Here is an 18,865-nt window from a genome sequence, read left to right as displayed (position 1 = left end):
TTATTCCTATTGTGTTACTTTTTATCATTACTTTTTATTTTAGCCTACTTGGTAAATATTTTCTTCTTCTTGAACTGCACTGTTGGTTAAGGGCTTGTAAGTAAGCATTTCACGGTAAAGTCTACACTTCGGCGCATGAGGCAAATAAAGGGGCAAATTTGATTTGATTTGGTAGATCTTAGAGAGCAATTATGACCTGGCCCGACCAGGGAAAATTCACCAAGGTAAAACAAGGACCCTTTGTATAATTCCATTGTCTTTCACAAGTTTCTCTCAAACCAGTCCATTAACTAAATAATAAATCACATTCGTGTAGACAATCTTGATAAAGCGACTAAACAAGTTGCTGAACACAAACACACAGCTCAGCGCTAGCCTGAAAAGGTTGGGCCAAGTGCCCCATTTGGAATCCCGGCCAAGACGTTAGCTCTGGGGTGCAAGTCAAGATGAATCCTCTGTCTAGTCCTGACGGCGCATGGCGTCTAGTCACTAAGCTTCACTACTTCCAACGCAGAGATGAAACAAGGGCTGGGAAAACACATTTGTAAACACAAATTAAACGACGAGTGCAGGGGATGGAGGGGTGAAAAGAGGAAGAGTCCCTTTGGAAGAGGGCATTATTTATGACACCCCATCCTATCCTCCTCTCTTCCCTACTTCCTTCAGAGCAGTTAGTTCCACCATAGCACTAGGAAGCAAAATAGTGCCACTTTATATTCATTAGCATCACTAAATGGAAGGGAAGCCATTCAAGGGGTGAGAAGAGACACAGACAGGGCTAGGAACAAGCCCCTGTGTACATCCTAAATCATGTTCCAGGCCTCTGCAGGGATGCCAAAGCTATGCCAACCAACTATGCCACCCTCTCCTCACTGTCGGTGGGTGCAGTAAGGGGGTTGGAGAACAAAGAGATTCTTCCAGACGAGTGGATGTTTTTGACAAAGGAAGTTAATTTCAGTTCAATTCAGTTTAGTTAACTTAATTTCAGTTAATTTCAGTTGAGTTCTGTTCCTTTTAGTTTAGTTCAGTATGTGTGTGTGTGTGTGTGTTCTTGTGTTTGCTTATGCACATTTCAGAAGGCCAGCTCACTTCATTGATAACCTGCCAAATATATAATGAACTCTCCCCATGAGGTTCCTTACATTAAAAACCACTCACAGAATATGCAAATCCTTATTTAGATTTTCCCCACTGGATGTATGAAGAACAAAGAGAAAACCGTGTGTTGCATGATGAAAAAATAACATAAAGAGAAAATAATTGACATTCATCTCGCCATGGCTAGCAGATTTTCGTGCAATATTGACAAACATGTAGATATATACTACCAGCGAGGTGCGTTACTGGAAGCATCAATTTAAGAAATGAGTTGATGGATGAAATAAATTATCAAGGTTGAAAATCCCTTTATGGCTTTTATGATAATAACGATCAGCATGAGGCACAATAATGGCGGCCATTTTAAATCCACACTGGCAGGAAGAAGAAATCCTGCCATTATATTTATAAACACCACTGAGACTGAGAGACTCGACACTCAGCTCATCTCTCTCCCCATAGGGAGGCTAGGCTAGTATCCACCCAGGGCTCAAGCACACACACAAACAGACAGACAGACAGATAGACAAAGAAGAGACCACATTATCCTTGTCTACACGCTTCAGAGGACACACCCACTATTACCCAGGTCATCCTAGAGGGAGTAGTGGCAAAACATACCAAAGCACAGCTCAGGCAGCACAAACAGAGCAGGGAATTCTGGGAGAGGTAGGGAATGAAAGAGAAAATGAGGGAAAAGCAATGGTGGCACAATGACAAGTGAGTGAATGCATGGGTGTGGCCAGAGGAGACTCAGTCACCCGTTCAGCCTCCCACCCACCCACCCCCGCCACACACCAACCCCAACTAAGTTAGAGTTAGAGGATTTCAGGCTCCATCAGGCCGTACTTGAGGGCTTAATTCATCACCCATTCAATCATGGTCTAAAACCCAATGAAGATAAAGTAGCCCAGTACTAGTGTCTGAGAGCTGGAGAAAACATGCTTGAGTAGGCAGTCAGTCCCCCTTGCCTGGCCATAAGAAAATATTTCAAAACCAATGCCAGTTTCCATCTTCAAGATAATAATTAAACATTTACAGCTAAGAGGAAACGGAGGCAGGAAGGAAGGCTGCGGTAGACAGTACTGTTATACAGTGCCTTGCAAAAGTATTCATCCCCCTTGGCGTTTTTACTATTTTGTTGCATTAGAACATGCAATTTAAATCCAATTGAGAATCTGTGGTATGACTTAAAGATTGCTGTACACCAGCAGAACCCATCCAACTTGAAGGAGCTGGAGCAATTTTTCCTTGATGAACAAAGTCCCTCACAAAAAGTTATATTACAGTCCGTAGAAACATGTCAAATGAAGTATAGAATCAAGCTTTAGGATGTTTTTAACATAAATCTTCAATAATGTTCCAACTGGAGAATTCCTTTGTCTTCAGAAATGCAATGGAACTCAAGCTAACTCTCACATGAACGCGCATAGTCAGCTCGTGGCACTCTGGGAGAGACCTTACTCAATCCCCTCTCATTCGCCCTCACTTCACAGTAGAAGCATCAAACAAGGTTCTAACGACTGTTGACGTCTAGTGGAAGCCTTAGGAAGTGCAATTTGACCCCATAGACACTGTGTATTCAAAAGGCCAAGAGTTGACAAACTACAAACCTCAGATTTCCCACTTCCTGGTTGGATTTTTTCTCAGGTTTTTGCCTGCCATTTGAGTTCTGTTATACTCACAGACATAATTCAAACAGTTTTAGAAACTTCAGAGTGTTTTCTATCCAAATATACAAATCATATGCATATTCTAGCTTTTCTGGCTGAGTAGCAGGCAGTTTAATTTGGGCACGCTTTTCATCCAAAATTCCCAATTCTGCCCTCTACCCTAGTGAAGTTAACTGAATTCAGCCATCTTCGTCACAAATGTTATATCTAGCTTAGCTGTCAAAGAACGCACATCTGCACAGTTTCATATTGCACAAGTACACCCAGCAACCCTGTTTTACAGGCACATGAGCGCATACACATACACAGAGACAGACACACACACTTCCCCCAAACGGGTTAAAAAACATGTTCGTGCAGCATGTGATAATAATTCCAGACAAGAGGACGAAAACTGTGGGATTAGTTGTTTTCCTTCTTCATCCAAATGAAATCCAGCAAAAAGAGGCAGCCACAACAACAAATGAACATGTAAGAATGATAAGAGCCCAGTGGTATTCTCTACTCTGAGTCTTCATGGTTGTGGAAATTACTTTTATTCATTTGGCTTCACTATCCTGTTTCAAATGAAGGCCTCTATCCCATTTTGGGGGGATGAAATCATTTCACTATATTTTCAGTATTCAAAATAAATGGGATGGAATGATCTGGCTGCTTCTATAAGATGATTCATCTGTGTCATAACAACCATTTATTTATTAGAAACCTGAAGTATTAGCCAGAACAGAGACACGTCCTATCATTAAGATGACCTACACGTTCCATAGAGACCTCGGTTAAAGTACAAGCTGTCTTCACTCACAGAGGATGAGACAGGTTGTAGTGCATCACCAATTACTACCCTTATGTAGACTGACAGATATTGGTGGCAGAACATTATACAACAGTTATGGACCAAAATCAAATATTACTTAACTATGCTTCTGTTTGAATGTGTAAGCACACTATTACAGACTGCCAATCTATTTAATTTCACACTTGACCATCATTTATTGATAATATAGGCCTAAGAAGGCATATTTACAACAGTGTTATAAGTGCTGTGGATGTTTTGCTCAGAAAGTTAAGACTGGATCCTTCACTAGATGACTTCATTGCCTCTGATTCCATTAGAGACCATTGTCTCAGGCTCTGTATCCCTACAATAATACACCACTGCAGATGCTGCTTTTAGGAAACAGGAAGAATAATTCAACTTGGCCTAATCTACCGCTTCTGTAAAGTAATTGTGAAGGTAGAAGTGGTAAGAACTAGTCAGCAATTCAGATGACAACATAAGCTTTCCTTCTCATGGAAATTTGATTACAAGTAAAGAGTTCGAGGAATTTATAGCCCAGTCAAAAATATTTACACCTCTGCCCAGTCAATTAAATTGGATCTGAAGCAAGGTATAATTTATGTAGCCTATTAGCAAACACATCTATTGCAAAACAGAAGACAAGTTAAGGATTAGCATTTATTGGAGTCTTTTTCATTACATATTACACTAAAACTAATATTGGAATTCACCTGTCAGAGTAGCCTAGCCTACCTGCCACCTACTGTATAGTGAATGTTTTTCGACCGCTCTGTGAAGCAATGCTGCTATCGGTATGGCACGGTCACGGGGTCTGCAGCAATCAAGCATGTCTTGGTGCGCAATACCAATGCCAGTCCAACGTGGTCCCGAATGCTTTATTCAGGATGTGGCGAAACCCAGTATTTGGGCTATGTGCCCTGCTGTGCCCAACTGAACCAATGCACCTGTTACAGTGGACAAAGAACTCGCTAAAACAGGCGAGTTTTCCGTGCACAACACAGCTTGGACAACTTGGACAGCACTTACAGGGCTTCAGTCACAATAGTCATAATTCCCTTCAGTCATAATATAAAACCACATGCATTTGGTGAATAATCATCACTTACGCTGCGGTTTTGTCCCAAACAGCAAACCACTGTATGGTTGTGTCCCACCGTCAAGGCGAAAGTAGTGCTGGTGAGTTTGGGATCATCTCCTCTGCTGCCTGAGGCTTCTCCTCTGAAAGTCCCTCTCCTCTCCTCGTGTTCCACTTGAATCGAACCAGTCTTTCCGTCCAGTAACGGACCAGGACTCCTTCGCTCATCCGAGGTCTCTCCTTCCAAACCGAGGCCATCAGTCCTCAGACACGCTAAACTCGGGAGTTCGGGACCGCTTCGCTCACTCGTTTTCACTACACCCGGTTGAATCTTCCAGAGCGACTTTTACTGTAACTCCATCGTCAGTGAACCCCGGCTCATCCTCGTAAACACCTGCATGTTGGGTGTCGCTTAGTACTCAAGTAATTGGTTAGGTACTCCACCCGGACCTGTTCCAAAGCTTTTGTCGCCTATCTCGGACCCAGCTGTACGCGTACGGGTATCCAGTTGTAATTCCTCCAAGTGTAGCTGGACCGGTGACGGTCACAATGCGCAAATTATCTCCGCCTTGGCGTTTAGCTGGGTATGAGATCAGAAGCCAGGTACACAGATCTAAGTGCAAGCAGAGGCGTCAGATGGGCATGTCCATCTCAGATTATGAACAACAACGTAAAAGTAGACTACAAAAAAGTAATAATTTACTTTTATTCCGATCTCTATTAAAATACCACCGCTGTTTAGCGTATGGTTGGTTGGCTTTATGACCATGTAGATCACTCTGAGTGAAGCTACCACCCCGTGCGCCTTTCTTTCAGAGAGCAGAGATAGTGCCAGACAGTTTGCTTAACCAGTCAGTCGTTTAGGCAAGGCGCCTATTGTTTTGAATTTGATGTCGGCATTTGAGCCAGCTGTTTTATTCATCGGTTACTTTAACTTTAATGCCATGTTGTGTTGTTGAATTCGGCATAGGCGGTGCGTCAAATAAACTAGTGGAAGACAAGCTTCCCCTGAATTAAATTAAATTAAAAAACATCTATTTAATTACTGGTGCCTTTACAGAAATAAATAAAATAATTCAAAATACTACAAAGCAATGAGTTGTGGATTGTTTTAAGCGTGCAATTTGAGCAGCATGACTGACAAATAGTCTACTTTACCAATAGCTGATTGTTAAGTTGCAGCTCTCAGTGAAAAGCAATAAAATAGCCCTAGGCCCATCACAATATTTCAACATACAATCTTAGGAAAAACATAGATTAGAATGCAAATGTTTTTTGGTGAAAATACAAAGAAAATACTCTCTAGTTTCTCTAGTTATCAAAATTCTTAACTCTGAATTGAGCGAACAGTAGCCTAATTTATTGGCACCATCAGAGGACATATTCAGTCTTTATCATTAGATCAGTACCACTGGAAAGTGTTTTGAAAACAATAATTTCCTCTTCCTGTCTAGATGGTGATCATATAGTACAATTTGTGTCTCCCCTTTTCGAGGCCTAGATTCAATGGTTTGAATTCAAGACAAGGTCGTTTTTACTGATCTGTTTGTCAGCATCAGCATACTAGGCTACTAATTTGTGCCTTTAAAAATAAATATAGCTTATGTCTCCAGTCATATAAAGTGTAGTATAATTGCATGAAAGGTGTTTCTAAAAGGCCACATTTTTCCTGTGCAAAGAAAGGAGAATACATTTCTCTCATTAGGCCTATACTTTGCATTCAGAAAGTATTCAGACCCCTTGACTTTTTCCACATTTTGTTACGTTACAGCCTTATTCTAAAATGTTTCACATGTAAAATGTTCATCATCAATCTACACCATAATACCCCATATTGTGTGTAGATTGAATTTTTTGCAAATGTATACATTTTTTAAAACATAAATACCTTATTTATATAAGTATTCAGCCCCTATGAGACTCGAAATTGAGCTCAGGTGCATCCTGTTTCCATTGATCATCATTGCGTTGTTTATACAACTTTATTGTAGTCCACCTGTGGTCATTTTGAATTGACTGGACATGATTTGGAAATGCACACACCTGTCTATATAAGGTTCCAAAGTTGACAGTTTATGTCAGAGCAAAAACCAAGCCATGAGGTCGAAGGAATTGTCTGTAGAGCTCTGAGACAGGATTGTGTCGGGGCACAGATCTAGGTAAGGGTACAAAAATATGTCTGCAACATTGAAGGTCCCCAAGAACGCAGTGGCCATCATTCTTAAATGGAAGAAGATTGATCCCTCCAGTTCTCTGCTGCCAGTGACTGGAACAAATTGCAAAAATCACTGAAGTTGGAGACATATCTCCCTCCCTAATTTTAAGGATCAGCTGTCAGAGCAGTTTACCGATCGCTGCAGCTGTACACAGCCCATCTGTTAATAGCCCATCCAACCAAAGACCTACCTAATCCCCATATTAGTTTTTGTTTTCTACTTGCACATCCACATCTGCACATCTATCACTTCAGTGTTGATTGCTAAATTGTAATTACTCCACCACTATGGCCTATGTATTGCCTTACCTCCTTACTTCATTTGAACACACTGTATACAGATATTTATAGTGTGTTATTTACTGTATGTTTGTTTACACTATGTGCAATACTGTGTTGTTGTTTTTGTCGCACTGCTTTTCTTTATCTTGGCCAGGTCACAGTTGTAAATGAGAACTTGTTCTCAACTGGCCTACCTGGTTAAATAAAGGTGAAATAAACATTTTTAAAAAATGTGGAACCACCAAGCACTTCCTAGAGCTGGCCACCCGGCCAAACTGAGCAATCGTGGGAGAAGGGCCTTGGTCAGGGAGGTCACCAAAAACCAGATGGTCACTGACAGAGCACACGAGTTCCTCTGTGGAGATGGGAGAACCTTCCAGAAGATCAACAATCTCTGCAGCACTACACCAATCAGGCCTTTATGTTAGAGTGGCCAGATGGAAGCCCCTCAGTAAAAGGCACATGACAGCCCACTTGGAGTTTGCCAAAAGACACCTAAAGGGCTCTCAGACCATGAGAAGCAAGATTCTCTGGTCTGATGAAACCAAGATTAACCAAGCTGGCATCCAGACGTCTGGAGGAAACCTGGCACCATCCCTATGTTGAAGCATGATCATATCTTTTTGTCAAAGAAGTTCATGAATTTATCGCTGCTGAAGTGAAAGCCATCCTCTCCTGGGGAATGCTGCTTTTTAGTTAGCTTAGCGACAGTATAAATAAAATAAATTATATATTTTCCTCAATTATATTGCGGAAAAAGGATGATCGAGCAGCAGTGAAGGCTCTTCGAAGCTGCACGGTACTGTCTTTCCAAGCTAGTCTGAAGACTTCCAGCTTGGTTTAGCGCCATTTTCGTTCCAATTTTCTGGAAGTTTGCTTCAGAGCTCGGGTATTTTCTCTGGTATTTTTTGCCCTCACTGCTGCTCGATCATCCTATTTTTTCAACTTAATTGAGGAAAATAAGAACAATCCAAAATGTATTTTTGATACTGTCGCAAAGCTAACTAAAAAGCAGCATTCCCCAAGAGGATGGCGTTCACTTCAGCAGTAATAAATTAATGAACTTCTTTGAGGTGTGGCCCTCATGATCATTAGAAAGCAAATTACGGACTCCTCTTTAAATCTGCGTATTCCTACAATGCTGAGTTGTCCTGAGTCTGCACAACTCTGCCAGGACCTAGGATCAAGGGAGACACTCAAGTGTTTTAGTACTATATCTCTTGACACAATGATGAAAATAATCATGGCCTCTAAACCTTCAAGCTGCATACTGGACCCTGTTCCAACTAAACTACTGAAAATGCTACTGAAAGTGCTCCTGTGCTTGGCCCTCCTATGTTGAACACAATAAACGACTCTATATCCACCGGATGTGTACCAAACTCACTAAAAGTGGCAGTAATAAAGCCTTTCTTGAAAAAGCCAAACCTTGATCCAGAAAATATAAAAAACTATCGGCCTATATCGAATCTCCCATTCCTCTCAAACATTTTTGAAAAAGCTGTTGCACAGCAACTCACTGCCTTCCTAAAGACAAACAATGTATACGAAACGCTTCAGTCTGGTTTTAGACCCCATCATAGCACTGAGACTGCACTTGTGAAGGTGGTAAATTAGCTTTTAACAGCGTCAGACCGAGGCTCTGCATCTGTCCTCGTGCTCCTAGACTTAAGTGCTGCTTTTGATACCATCGATCACCACATTCTTTTGGAGAGATTGGAAACCCAAATTGGTCTACACGGACAAGTTCTGGCCTGGTTTAGATCTTATCTGTCGGAAAGATATCAGTTTGTCTCTGTGGATGGTTTGTCCTCTGACATATCAACTGTAGATTTTGGTGTTCCTCAAGGTTCCGTTTTAGGACCACTATTGTTTTCACTATATATTTTACCTCTTGGGGATGTCATAATGTTAACTTTCACTGCTATGCGGATGACACAAAGCTGTACATTTCAATGAAACATGGTAAAGCACCAAAATTTGGAAGCCTGTGTTTCAGACATAAGGAAGTGGATGGCTGCAAACGTTCTACTTTTAAACTCTGACAAAACAGAGATGCTTGTTCTAGGTCCCAAGAAACAAAGAGATCATCTGTTGAATTTGACAATAAATCTTGATGGTTGTACAGTCGTCTCAAATAATACTGTGAAGGACCTCGGCGTTACTCTGGACCCTGATCTCTCTTTTGACAAACATATCAAGACTGTTTCAAGGACATGGTACAATGATGCAGAAAAATGTATCCATGCTTTTGTCACTTCTAGGTTAGACTACTGCAATGCTCTACTTTCCGGCTACCCGGCTAAAGCACTAAATAAACTTCACATAGTGCTAAATACGGATGCTAGAATCCTGACTAGAACCACATTTTTTAAATCATATTACTCCAGTGCTAGCCTCCCTACACTGGCTTCCTGTTAGGGAAAGGTCTGATTTCAAGGTTTTACTGCTAACCTACAAAGCATTACATGGGCTTGCTCCTACCTATCATTACGGTTTGGTATTGCCGTACATACCTACATGTACGCTACGGTCACAAGACGCAGGCTTCCTAATTGTCCCTAGAATTTCTAAGCAAAAAGCTGGAGGCAGGGCTTTCTCCTATAGAGCTCATTTTTTATGGAATGGTCTGCCTACCCATGTGAGAGACGCTCAATCGGTCTAAACATTTAAGTCTTTATTGAAGACTCAACTCTTCAGTAGGTCCTATGATTGAGTGTAGTCTGGCCCAGGAGTGTGAAAGTGAACGGAAAGGCACTGGAGCAACGAACCGCCCTTGCTGTCTCTGCCTGGCCGGTACCCCTCTCTCCACTGGGATTCTCTGCCTCTAACCATATTACAGGGGCTGAGTTACTGGCTTACTGGTGCTCTTTCATTCCGTCTCTTGGAGGGGTGCATCACTTGAGTGGGTTGAGTCACTGATGTGATCTTCCTGTCCGGGTTGGCGCCCCTCTCGGGTTCGTGCCGTGGGGGAGATCTTCGTGGGCTATACTCGGCCTTGTCTCAGGATGGAAAGTTTGTGGTTGAAGATATCCCTCTAGTAGTGTAGGGGCTGTGCTTTGGCAAAGTGGGTGGCGTTATATCCTGCCTGTCCGATAGGATAGGAATAGGTCCGATAGTCCGATAGGAATTCAGGGAACTCGGTGAGGAACGCTGTAAACGGCCCAGGAGACCTGTACACAGTACCTATAAAAACTGATTGAGTTGGCTGTATAGATTTCATGACTAGAAGCTCAAAAGAAGAAAACACGGTCATTTTTCTTTCTTGTAAATTGAAATTTGCTATCGTAAATGTTAGCAACACCTCTTCCTTTGCGGGATGTGTGGGGGATATGGTCACTAGTGTAACCAGGAGGTGACGCCTTATTTAACACAGTACATTTATCAGGCTTAAACTGTAGTTGTGCTCTAGCTCTTCCTCCTCCTCAGACGAGGAGAGGAGAGAGGGATCGGAAGACCAATGTGCAGCGAGGTATGATGACATAATGGTTTATTGAACAGACGAAGACGAACACGAAAAAACACTTGGAAAACTACAAAACAAATAAACGATGTAGACAGACCTGAACGACGAACTCACATGAAACACGAAGAACGCACGAACAGGGAAAAAACAGACTACACTAAAACCGAACAAAGAAACAAACCGAACATAGTCCCGTGTGGGGCAACGTACATAGACACAGACACAGGAGACAACCACCCACAAACTAACAGTGTGAAAACACCTACCTTAATATGACTCTCAATCAGAGGAAATGAAAACCACCTGCCTCTAATTGAGAGCCATATTAGGTCACCCTTAAACAAACATAGAAACAGAAAACATAGACTGCCCACCCAAACTCACGTCCTGACCAACTAACACATACAAAAACTAACAGAAACAGGTCAGGAACGTGACATAAACCATGTTTCAGTCAGGCCAATCACATCAAGATTATGATCAGTGATTAGTTCATTGACTATACCTTTCTTGGAAGTGACGGATCTAACATTAAGTAGCCCCAAAAAAAAAAAAAAATGGAGGAACTTTTTCAAGAAAGATCCAGTGTAATATATTACAAAAATAAAGCGAACTGGATGGAATATGGGGAAAAATGCACCAAATTCTTTTTCAATCTTCAATATAGAAATGCTACCAAAAATAACGTATTAAAACTTGTTACAAATGATGGAGTCACGCATGATTCACCAAATTATATTTTGAAAGAGGAAGTAAAGTACTTTAAGAATATATTTTCGTTTCAGGCTCCTCCATCTCCACTAACTGAAACCAATTGTATGGATTTTTTCCCTAATAATAATGTAAAATTAACATCTGTACAGAAAGACTCATGTGAAGGCCTAATTACAGAGGAGGAACTACTTGATGCAATTGGGGCCTTTAAGGATGGGAAAACTCCAGGACTGGATGGCATACCAGTGGAAGTATACAAACATTTTTTTGATATACTCAAAGAACCATTATTAGCTTGTTTTAACCACTCCTATATAAATGATAGATTATCAGACACGCAACAAGAAGGTGTGATATCATTATTACTGAAACAGGACCCAAGTGGTATATATAAAGATCCAGTCCATTTAAAAAATTGGAGACCTCTTACACTTCAGTGTTGTGATGCAAAAATCCTAGCAAAATGCTTGGCGCATAACTTTTTTTATTCTTTGTCAGATATTATTCATCCTAATCAGACAGGTTTTTTACATGGACGATACATTGGAGATAATATAAGGCAAGTACTGGAAACAATAGAACACTATGAAATATCGGGGACACCAGGCCTGGTTTTCATAGCTGATTTTGAAAAGGCTTTTGATAAAGTACGACTGGAGTTTATATATAAATGCCTAGAATATTTCAATTTTGGGGAATCTCTTATAAAATTGGTTAAAATTATGTATAGTAACCCTAGGTGTAAAATAGTAAATAATGGCTACATCTCAGAAAGTTTTAAACTATCTAGAGGAGTAAAACAAGGTTGTCCACTATCGGCATATCTATTTATTATTGCCATCGAAATGTTAGCTGTTAAAATTAGATCAAACATTAATATTAAGGGATTAGAAATCCAGGGCCTAAAACCTAAGGTGTCATTGTACGCTGATGATTCATGTTTTCTTTTAAAACCACAACTAGAATCTCTCCACGGCCTCTTAGAGGATCTAGATACATTTGCTATCCTCTCTGGATTAAAACCAAATTATGATAAATGTACCATATTACGTATTGGATCACTAAAAAATACACATTTTACATTGCCATGTAGTTTACCAATTAAATAGTCTGACGGTGATGTGGACATACTCGGTATACAAATCCCAAAAGAAAGAAATGATCTCACTCCAATAGATGTTTATAGAAAGTTAGCAAAAATAGATAAGATCTTGCTACCATGGAAAGGAAAATACCTGTCTATTTGTGGGAAAATCACCCTGATTAACTCTTTAATCATATCACAGTTTACCTATTTGCTTATGGTTTTGCCTACACCTAGTGACCTGCTTTTTAAATTATATGAACAAAAAATATTCAATTTTATTTGGAACGGCAAGCCAGATAAAATTAAAAGGGCCTATTTATATAACGAATATGAATTCGGAGGGCAGAAATTATTAAATATTAAAGCATTAGACCTCTCACTAAAGGCATCAGTCATACAAAAGTTATACTTAAATCCAAACTGGTTCTCTAGTAGATTGGTACGAATGTCTCATCCTATGTTCAAGAAGGGCCTTTTTCCCTTTATTCAGATTACACCTGCTCACTTACGGTTGCTTGAAAAGGAAATAATTTCCAAAATATCTTTATTTTTTAAACAAGCCTTAGAAAGTTGGTTGCAATTTCAGTTTAATCCACCTGAAAGGACGGAACAAATAGTACAACAAATCTTGTGGTTAAATTCAAATATAGTAATTGATAAAAAAACTGTATTTATCGAAGAAATTTTTAAAAAAGGTATAATTTTTGTGAATGATATCATAAATAGGACTGGTGGAGTAATGCAGCTAACACAGACATATGGAAATGTCTGCTCTACCCAAAATTACAACCAATTAATTGCAGCATTACCACAAAAATGGAAGAGGCAGGTGGAAGGGGATAAAAGTAAGGACCTTGTATGTCAGCCTTATATTAAAGAACATAAATGGTTAAAGAAAAGTGTGATAAATAAAAACATATACCAATTTCATTTAAGGACCAAAAAACTTACAGCTGTGCCATATAAATTGCAAAATAGTTGGGAAGAGATTTTCGATGTACCCATTCCATGGCACATGGTTTATGAATTGATACGCAAAACAACGCCGGATTCAAAACTTCGAATTTTTCAATTTAAATTATTGTACAAAATTCTTGCAACTAATAGAATGTTATATATATGGGGAATAGATTCTGCTGTGAGGAGGCAGAGTCATTAGACCATTTATTTTGGTATTGTCCGCATGTAGCTCGTTTTTGGTCACAGGTCCAGGAATGGTTGAAGAATTGCAACATTTGCGTAGAACTAACGCTACAGATAGCAATACTGGGGGATTTGAAAAGCCATAGTCAATCAATCAATAATATAATAATTATTTTAGCAAAAATGTTTATTTTTAATTTACAATCCGTGGAAGCTATGAGAATAGGAAGATTCAAATCTTTTGTGAAGCATCACAGCACAGTTGAAAAATATTTGGCAAATAAAAAATATATGGCAAATGTTGGAAGATAGATGGGAAAGGTTGAGTGGAGCTGAAGGGTGGGACTAATTACAAGATAAACAATGTAGGGCATACGGGATCTGTGAAATGTGTATAGGTGTGGAGCTATTGTGAAATAGCACAGTTACAAGTGGAAATCAAACTGGATGGACAACAGAAATAGAGGAAGGACTAAGAACAAACAAGAGAGAACTATTATAAAGTAGACTGTGTCTGTAAAATGTGTATAAGATGTATAAATTGAAGGTAAAAACAGAAATGTTTATCAGTTTACTCCAATTGGGGGATCGGTGGTAGGGTTTGCAGGGAATAATAATAAAGGTATACTCTTTAAAAAAAAGTATGTATGTCTATGTAGGTATGTGTATGTATATATGTGTATATGTATGCATACGTGAATGGATATATGTATTTACCCCAAAAAATATGGGGGATTGGAAATGATGCAGACAATTACATTGGAAGCAACATTCTTTCCGCAATATTAAGCTGATCCACCCCCCCCCCCAAAAAAAAAAAAAAAAAAAAAAACATTAAGTAGCCATATTTTGAGATGTGAGATGTCACAATCTCTTTAAAAAATAACAGGAATTGAGGAGGTCTTTATTCCAGTGAGATTGCTAAGGTGAACACCGCCATGTTTAGTTTTGCCCAACCTAGATCGAGGCACAGACACGGTCTCAATGGGGATAGTTGAGCTGACTACACTGACTTTGCTAGTGGCAGACTCCACTAAGCTGGCAGGCTGGCTATCTCATAGGGTTGAGCTAGGGGAGTTAGTTAGTTCATAGATAAGTTGAGAGCACCTCTCCAGCTAGGATGGAGTCCGTCTCTCCTCAGCAGGCCAGGCTTGGTCCTGTTTGTGGGTGAGTCCCAGAAAGAGGGACAATTATCTACAAATTCTATTTCTTGGGAGGGGCAGAAAACAGTTTTCACCAGCGATTGAGTTGTGAGACTTTGCTGTAGAGCTCATCACTCTCCCTAACTGGGAGGGGGCCAGAGACAATTACTCGATGCGACACATCTTTCTTGCTGATTTATACGCTGAAGCTATGTTGCACTTGGTGACCTCTGACTCTTTCATCCTAACATCGTTGGTGTTACTACTTAGCTTCGGCTGGTAGAGGTCCTGACGAACCACGTCCAGATAAAGCGTCCGGGATGAAAAAGTTGAATGAAAAAAGTTGGACGAGGGGAAAAAATAAAAATATAAAACGATAATTCAAAAGTGAAAACCACAAAGTTGGCAAGTAGCAAATTCAGGTTAGCAACAAACCACACAACAGCACATAAAGAAGTCTACAATTTCAATCAGAATGGATGCAATACAGTACCGTATGTTTTAAGACCAATAGTTTGATAAGGCTAATACAGATTTAGGATCTTCATTTAATCACCCTGTTGCAGGAGAACTTTTCCTTTCTTCTTGCCCCCCACCTCCTCTTTCTTTATCTCTGCACCCACCCTCTCCTCTTTCTCTCTCTCTGCCCCCGCCTCCTCTTTCTCTCTCTCTGCCCCCTCCTTCTCTTTCTCTCTCTCTGCCCCCTCCTTCTCTTTCTCTCTCTCTGCACCCACCCTCTCCTCTTTCTCTCTCTCTGCCCCCTCCTCCTCTTTCTCTCTCTCTGCCCCCTCCCTCTCCTCATTCTCTCTTTCTGCCCCCTCCCTCTTCTCTTTCTGCCACCCCTCTTCTCTTTCTCTCTCTCTGCCCCCTCCCTCTTTCACTCTCTCTGCCCCCAGCCTCCTCTTTCTCTCTCTCTGCCCCCTTCCTTCTCTTTCGCTCTGTCTGCCCCGTCTCCTCTTTCTCTCTCTGCCCCCCGCCCTCTCCTCATTCTCTCTTTCTGCCCCCCCCCTCCCTTTCTCTCTTTCTGCCCACCCTTCTCCTTTACCTCTCTCTCTGCCCCCTCCCTCTCTTCTTTCTCTCTCTCTGCCCCCCCCCTTCTCTTGGGATTAGGTATTTACTATCAATTAATATGCCTCATCATAAGTTTTACTTTGAGCATGCATCTCCAAATAGATTGAATTTGTAAGTCGCTCTGGATAAGAGCGTCTGCTAAATGACTTAAATGTAAATGTAAATGTAAGTCAAGTTGGTCCAATAAACAAGCTCAATTTGTGTAATTTTACGAACATAAACAGACTGTTCCTGAAAGAAAACAATTGATTATCTTGCAAGAATTTCTCTTCTCTTGGGGAAATGGTCAACACCTGAGTGAAAAATCGTTTACCTACAAAATAAAGCAGAGTCCAAGGCAGGTCACATCTGAAAGCTAAAATAGATTCTGTCTTTTAGCAGTATTATTTTGCAAGTAGCAATGTGTGTGGGATGAGCTGCCAGAGAGCAAAGGTTAAAGAACAGTTATAGATATTGTTTTGACATTCAGAGAAGGAATGTCAGATGAATATTCTGCACAAGCGGTCAAAACTCAGTCTGAAAGAGGCTTAAGTCAAGAGGTCTTGGTTTGCACAGCTCAAAAAACAAATATGCTTCTGTCAATAAAAAAAATATCTGACATCTTGTAGCGATCCTCGCTATATGAGCCATGTTACTATTCCCACCAAGTGTGTTAACCCTACTAGAACGATGCGTAGGTTGTTTGCCATTCACAGAAGAGACCCAGGATCCTGCCCTGCCGTTTGCTACATTGGTGTCAGAAGTGGGATGGCGGCTGTGAGACCATTGAAATAGCATAGCCCGGAAGTGTGATTGGGCTGAGTAGTGATACACGCTATATGAGCCATTTTACAATTACCATCAAGCGGGTCAACACAAGTGGTGTGATGTGTAGGGTATTTGCCATTCACGGCTCTGACCCAGGTTCACATCCCTGGCCCCTGTCCGCTAAAATATTACAGTTTAAATGTTCAAGTTTAATTAGGTTTATTGTTTTGTTGTCACCGAAAAATGACATGAACCACGCAATAAAGTCAGCTTTCATGTCCAAAAGTTTTTGGGGGTCAAATTCTAATCCTACCAACATCTTAAAATCATTCCATTTTTTCTAGTTATATCACACATCTGAGTCATATCAACAGCTGACATCCACAGAAGCCAAGACAAGATTGTCTTCAGTGACACATCTTTGCATGTTAATAGTATCAGATTAAGTATGTGTTTTTCAGTTCCCTCCGTTGCTACCGAGGTAGCCGCTAGCCCTCTCCACGTCTACACAGGCATCAGACAGATGCATTACCGCCCTGTGTCTCTGGGGCTAACTCAATCTATATCATATTGGCAGTGCTAACAGATAATCATTAGCCGTGTCATCCAAACGCTGTAATTAAAAGGCCTAACTTATTTTTGCTATAGAGGTCACACTAGCTGCATCTCTTTGCATTTCCCTTTTTAGCTTTTCCTAAGTGGACAGATCTGAAGGACTGGAATCAGGGGGTAAAGAATGTTTTAAATCCACCTTGAACCCCATTGGACAGTCACTCTTAAATAGCTATATCTCTCTTTTTTTAGCTGTTCCTAAATCGCCAGATCTGAAAGGAGTGGAATCATGAAGTAAACATTGAATGTTTTAAATCCTCATTGTCTTCAATTGGACAGTCAGGAGGAGTTTTCACCAACTTTGATTCACCAGTCTAAACTAAAGTCAGTATAGAAAACAGAAGAGATGATCAAAGGAGATCATGTATTAGTAATTAACATAAATCTGTAGACGGCAGTATTTTGCCTACAAAGAAATCCAGATTACCTGTTGGAATACTAAACAACAGACTAGATTAAGTTGTTTTTTTGTGGGAATTAATGATTGTGACACTGTTTTTTTTCTTAAATAAATATGATCAAAACCTTTATTTCATGCGGCGCCCTGGAGTTTATGTCAAACGTGAATGACATCGCGTCAGCCAAGCGTTTGAGTGTGTGACACTGAGCTGGTAGGGGGCGTTCCAAAAATAACACCATTAAACCGTTTGACAGTTTCTCACAAAGAGTTGTGTATCCATGAAACTATTTTTAAATGTGGAATACAATACAACTTTACTGTCCCAGTTACAGCAATCAACGGAAATCTTCTGCTCCGTTCTCAACCCTCCATCCCCAGACAGCACACATACAGTTGAGACCAGCACACCGTCAAGCTGCACTGCCCCTGGATGAAGAGCATATTGTCGGGTTAAGGGCCTCTCTCAAGGGCCCAACGGTAGGGTGATGTCTTGAGGATGTGAACCCAGCAGAACTCCAGTTGCCAGATCAATTCCAGCCTTTTTCCAGCTCTCGGCCCGGGAATCGAACCGGCCACCTTTTGACTAAAGGTCACTGGGCTAACTAACTCCCTATTGGTCTGTATATACAGCCTGGTCATATAGATTAGACGTAACATAGTAAATGTAAATCAAATGAGTATAATATGTTAAGTTTGGTATGGTTACATTAAAAAGAAGGAGGGTGGTAAGGTTGGACGGGTCGATACAGTTGTAGTTGGAAGTTTACATACACTTAGGTTGGAGTCACTAAAACTCGTTTTTCAACCACTCCACACATTTCTTGTTAACAAACTACAGTTCTGGCAAGTCGGTTAGGACATCTACTTTGTGCATGACACAAGTCATTTTTCCAACAATTGTTTACAGACAGATTATTTCACTTATAATTCCCTGTATCACAATTCCAGTGGGTCAGAAGTTTACATATACTAAGTTGACTGTGCCTTTAAACAGCTTGGAAATTTCCAGAAAATGATGTCATGGCTTTAGAAGCTTCTGATAGGCTAATTGTCATCATTTCAGTCAATTAGCGGTGTACCTGTGGATGTATTTCAAGGCCTACCTTCAAACTTAGTGCCTCCTTGCTTGACATCATCGAAAATCAAAAGAAATCAGCCAGGACCTCAGAAAACAATTTTTGACCTCCGCAAGTCTGGTTCATGCTTAAGAGCAATTTCCAAACGCCTGAAGGTACCACATTCATCTGCACAAACAATAGTACACAAGTATAAACATCATGGGACCACGCAGTCGTCATACCGCTCAGGAAGGAGACGCATTCTGTCTCCTAGTGATGAATG

General features: G+C 40.6%; 1 protein-coding gene across 1 annotated transcript in view; it reads right to left on the bottom strand.

Annotated features, from left to right (window-relative positions):
- LOC129839649 (VPS10 domain-containing receptor SorCS3-like) overlaps positions 1 to 5,451 on the bottom strand; it is a 168,935-nt gene extending 163,484 nt beyond the window's left edge. Inside the window, exon 1 of the mRNA XM_055907190.1 lies at positions 4,677 to 5,451. The gene's annotated coding sequence lies outside the window, so the exon portion shown is untranslated. The remainder of the gene's footprint in view (positions 1 to 4,676) is intronic.
- Positions 5,452 to 18,865: the final 13,414 nt, after the last annotated feature.

This window comes from Salvelinus fontinalis, chromosome 40, assembly GCF_029448725.1.
Source record: "Salvelinus fontinalis isolate EN_2023a chromosome 40, ASM2944872v1, whole genome shotgun sequence".
Classification (NCBI taxonomy): domain Eukaryota; kingdom Metazoa; phylum Chordata; class Actinopteri; order Salmoniformes; family Salmonidae; genus Salvelinus; species Salvelinus fontinalis.
This window is presented reverse-complemented; position numbering and strand designations above follow the sequence as displayed.